The following is a 5,200-nucleotide window of genomic DNA, read 5'->3' on the forward strand; positions in this document are numbered from 1 at the left end:
GGTTTGACCCAACTTTTTGGTTTATTTTTGAAACTGGCCTATGAGATCCAAAAGATAGGGCTTTTGTGCTGAGCCAGAACTGGTGTACAACTGTTAGAACTATAAGGCCTTCTTCTTCTAGTCGCTCCCCTGATTCCTGTTCTTCACTCTCTCCTTCTCTTTTCCTTTTTTCCCTCTTCTCTTTCCCTCCTCTAATTTAGCTGCCTGACTTTATCTTTCACCATTCCTGAAACTCTCTATAATTGCCTATGTCTTTGTGTCTGTCCCTGCCCATCCCTTTGCCTGGACACCTTTTTTTCATCCTTCAAGATATACTTTAAAGCTTCATCTTCTCTTTAACTTCCATCTACTTTCCAAGACAGTTCTAAACACTGTTTTGCCAGAGTGGGTGCTGCTGATTGCCGGTGTAATACTTCCACTTTCTTAACAGGATTGTTTGCCTTCCCTATAAAACCCTGAGGCCTACAAGGGCAGAAATGGAGCCACAGCCTTCTTTTTATCCTCTGCTAGTGCCTAGCCCAGTGGCTGGCCTGTCCCTATAGACACGGTGAGTGAGATAAGGAGGGAGATGGGGCATGAGGCAAACAGAGAGAGAGAAGAAATACAGAGAGACACAGCACGGAGACAGAAAAATACACACAGAGAAAAGATAGAGCCAGGTGTAGAACAAGGAGGAGGGAAAAGGAGGGAGGAAAGAAGAGAAGGAAAAAAAAGAGAAATTTGTTGTGAAAAGAAGGATAAAGGAAAGAACAAAGGAGGGAGGTAAAGGAGAAAAGGACCATGGGTGAGAAGGTTGTTGTGGTACATTTCAAACTCGCCTTCTCAAGGTGAAAATGCCTTCCTTCCCAGCATCCGCCTTTAACACATGCAGGGGGCTTTGACTTGTTGTTCACTTTTCATCTTATAATTATTTGAATACATTTGCATTAAATTATATTTAGATTTTCATCATCTCTGTAATTTCCCAAGATAAATAGAAAAATCTTTTAAAAAATGAAAACGCTATAGACTGTGTATTTAACCTTACAAAATTGGCAATTCATTAGAGAAAGAAGGCATTTGCTGCTTTAGCAAAAATATTTTGTTCAAGAAGATAGTGTCTGCCAGTATATGTAGGAAAACTCCCAAATAAGTTTTAGAATGACAGATCTTCATTAGCTTAACTCTAATTTTAAAGGTTTTTTTGGTTAGAAATGTATATATGGTTTTGTTAATGTGAGTCATTAGAAAGCACCTCAATTTCATAAAATTACAACTTATCGTTTATAAGTGCATAATGTCATTTTTTTTTAACTTTGGATCTTTAAAAGTAAGTGAAAATTAACATTTCAAACCCAATTCTCCAAACGGAGGCAATGATAAATACACAATTACGGGTGTCCTTGAATGAAAAAGTGAGTTCTCATTTCAAGTTGGATATAACTGTCTTAGCAACTATGATCCAGGGAGCTCTTGAGTACTAAACACACTGCTTGTCTCGTTGAGTATGCCCAACCACATTTTTGTTCCTTTCATCATTTCCATTTCACCCATATGGAAACTGAACTCTGAGAGTTTAAGTCACTTGGGAAAGGTCACATAGCTGGTAAGTGGCAGAGCTGAGTTTCATCCTGGTGTCATCTGACACCAGTAGCCTGTGAACCAAAGTGTTCTTCCTGATATGATAAGGATTTACAACCTGTTAGAGACTGATTCACTGACCTCTAGCCTGAAAAGATGAAAGGAGGAAAAAAAGGAATTGTAATTTATTAAGTGCCTACTATGCATCAAGCACCTCAATGTATCCTTCCATTTAACTCTGCCAATGAACCTGTGGGATAGGGACTTTCGCCCCTTCAGCTCCCAAGAGAGGTGAAGCAGCTTGCCTGGGGTCCCCAGAGAGACTCTCCAGTCATTCAGATGCCACAATAAGGCATGAAAGTCCAAAGTCTTCATAGCCTGCTTAAGTGGAGGAAAGAAGCATTCTTTGTATTTTTTCAAAGAGCTGAAGCACTACTTGCCAGACAGTGTTTTGTTAGTGCATAGCATGAATTCTCTCATGGACTCCCCACAACAGATCTGTGAAGGAAGCATGTTATCTGGACCTCTTTCTTCACCTTAGAGCAGAGATGGATTTGACTTCAGGGCACGGGCAGGTGTGAGAAGACAATCATCTCAGGAACAAGCTAGAACTGGAGAAAGCGGTCCGGCCTAACGGCATTCAAATTCTGACTATTTCAAAACACATCCCTGTCCACAGAAGCCTGTCTGCAGGCCTTGTTTATTCTGTCAGTTCCTTATCCCAGCCTAGTGGGGTATGTGGCTTCTTGCATGTCCCACTCAGTTTACAGAGCCTAACAATATCACTCATACTCCTATTTTAAGACAGTATGGTTGATTCTTCCAACTCTGGTACTCCAAAACCATCCATTCCACTTTCCTGCAGCTTCAAAAGTAGCTCCACACAGTGCTCTTGTTATTACAAGACCCTTAATTGTTATTAATTGCCATTGAAGGTGATGATAATTAACGCACTGTAATGAAGTGCTAGACCACCATCCTGGCATGTGTATTTAACCTATGCTTGTCTAAGGAGTTCAACAAATTTGACAGAGACCTTCCTGCCTCGGTGCTGAAGAAGACACAGGGGCGTATGAGTTAATTTAGAGATCCGGAAGCCCTGGGCCACTCCTTCCGTGGGAAGCTCTCACTGCCTGTGGCCCATGCTTTCCTGCTTCCTGTCAGCTCTGCCGGCCCCCTGCTGCCAGGCGGCTTTGCTTGTTCAGAACAGCAGGCTCCTTTGATGGCATGCCAACACGGATTTCAAACACCAATTACCACTCCGCCGATGACAAATACGAAGCGAAAAAAAGCAGCAATGATCATTTAATAAATTTATTATGAAGACTAATGGCCCTTCTATAAATCACCGTGCCTTATTACTGAAAAACCTCAATTATTCAGACATGGAGACAACAGGGTTAATTTTTAAATCATGGAAGCACAACTTCTGGATGGCCTTAGGAGGACCTTGAGGGATCCTCATGGCCTAAACTAGGGAGTAAAACTCAAAGAAGACCAGGAAGGGGAGACAAGTGACTAGGAAGTGCACAGAGCAAACACCATCTATGTTCTATGTAGGCGTTTTCTCATACACTTTATAGAGAAAAATCCCAGCTAGTCCTCACAAAATGGCACAAGGGCAGTGATGGAGAAGCAAAATGCTTAAGAATATCATCTTTGGAATTAAGTTAGCCCTAGCTCAAGTCTAGAATCTACCGGACCATAGCTGTGTGATCTTGGTCAAGTTACTTAACCTCTCTGTCTCACTTCCCTAGTCCATAAAACAGGGAAAATGATAGTAGCTACCACACAGAGTTGCTGTTGTCATGATTAAACACAAGAAAATGTGGTGAATACTTATCACAGAAAACATTCCGTATGTTATCATTAAGTCAGTTATTATTTTCGTACTTTATACATGAGATGATAGACTATCATCAAAGTTTAGTATCTCATCCACAGACACACAGCTCATAGTGCAGCCTGGATTCAAACCCATATCTATGTCCAGCTCTGCCACCTTGGTCTAGCCTCGAAACTTTCCTGTGTGAGTGGGTAATGTCAAGGTTTGCAGTGGCGGGGTTTACTGGGCAAAAGATGCCTTGCACAGTCCCCTTCATCTCATTCCAAACCAGAAGTAAGAGTCTCTCCTCCTGCCTCCATGCCAGCTGTCTTCTAATGGGTAGAAACGTTAACACCCGCAAAGGGTGTAATTGAAGATACAGGTCTCTTATTTCTGAAAGTGATTGAAAACATGCATACTCACCTTTTCTGTTTGTTTGGTTTTGTTGTGTATCTCTTTAATAGTTGAGTATAAATACCTGCCCTCCCACCTCTCCTGTTTCTTATCACACATTGCATCACACATTTAAGCTACTGCAGGACTGCTCGGGATATTTGAGTCTGGACTCCACTGCCAAAGCCTACTGGTGCCTTGCTCTATGTCTGTGTCTCTGTATACAAATAGCTCAAGAGCAATATGCAGAAGATTGAGTTGGTCAAGCAATTGGTTAGTTCAAAAAATATCTCAGTCAAGAAGTAATCGGGGTCCTATCTGTGTCAGGCAAGGAACCTGGCAATGAAACCATGCAAATGAGGGAAGCATTAGTACTTTGGAACATGGTTTTGATTGCCCTCAGAGGCAAGTCAGTCACTCTCTGTAGCGAGAATCCCACTTACTACCAAAGAGTTGCAACAACATTTACTGAGTGCCTGCTAGTGCTGGATCACATGCCAGATCCAGAGGCGCAGGCAGTCAGGGATCATGTGTGCACTTTTTCATGGAGGAACTTACAATCGCCTAGCCTCAGAGCCCCCAGCCTAAATCCTCTTAGGGACAACCTCAGTTTCCCCCAAACTCTGCAGAAATTGGAAGACCTAAATAAGCCCCGGCGTTGTTCAAAAGTACAGAAAGTAAAGACAGAGGGTAGGAGAGTGCTTCAGTGAGGGTTCGTGAGTTCTGCGCCCCCTTCCCACCCCCACGCACTATCCCAGCTTGTTATTCCCTCACAAGAGCGGTACAATTACTGAGTAAAAGGAAGGCCTTGTATCGTTTCCAAATCTCCCCCCCTCAGGGCTCCTGCACACACACACACACACACACACACACACACACACACACAAACAATCCTACTCCCTCTCTTACACACAAACTCAAGCTCATGAATTCTCTCTCACACACACGTGCATGTGCTCACACACACATATACACACACACATACACTCAAGCTCATGAATTCTCTCACACACACACGTGCATGTGTGCACACACACACACTCAAGCTCATGAATTCTCTCACACACACGTACATGTGCACACACACATACACACACACTCAAGCTTATGAATTCTCTCACACACACATGTGCATGTGCTCACACACACATACACACACATACACTCAAGCTCATGAATTCTCTCACACACACACGTGCATGTGTGCACACACACATACACACACACTCAAGCTTATGAATTCTGTTTTCTCCCCCAACACACACAAGTTCAAGATCATGAATTCTGTCTCTCAGTCTCTCACATGCAAACACTTTCTCAAACAGGCACACAAGCTTAAGTGTGAATTCTCTCTCTCTCTCTCTCTCTCTCATACACACGCACACACACACACACACACACACACACACACACACCCCTTGT

At 42.8% G+C, this 5,200-nt stretch overlaps 1 protein-coding gene across 11 annotated transcripts in view; it reads left to right on the forward strand.

The window, feature by feature from the left end:
- The window catches only part of LOC105495139 (DAB adaptor protein 1), a 1,257,833-nt gene that overhangs the window by 634,781 nt on the left and 617,852 nt on the right, over positions 1-5,200 (forward strand). The gene's annotated exons all lie outside the window — the stretch shown is intronic.

This window comes from Macaca nemestrina, chromosome 1, assembly GCF_043159975.1.
Source record: "Macaca nemestrina isolate mMacNem1 chromosome 1, mMacNem.hap1, whole genome shotgun sequence".
Lineage (NCBI taxonomy): Eukaryota > Metazoa > Chordata > Mammalia > Primates > Cercopithecidae > Macaca > Macaca nemestrina.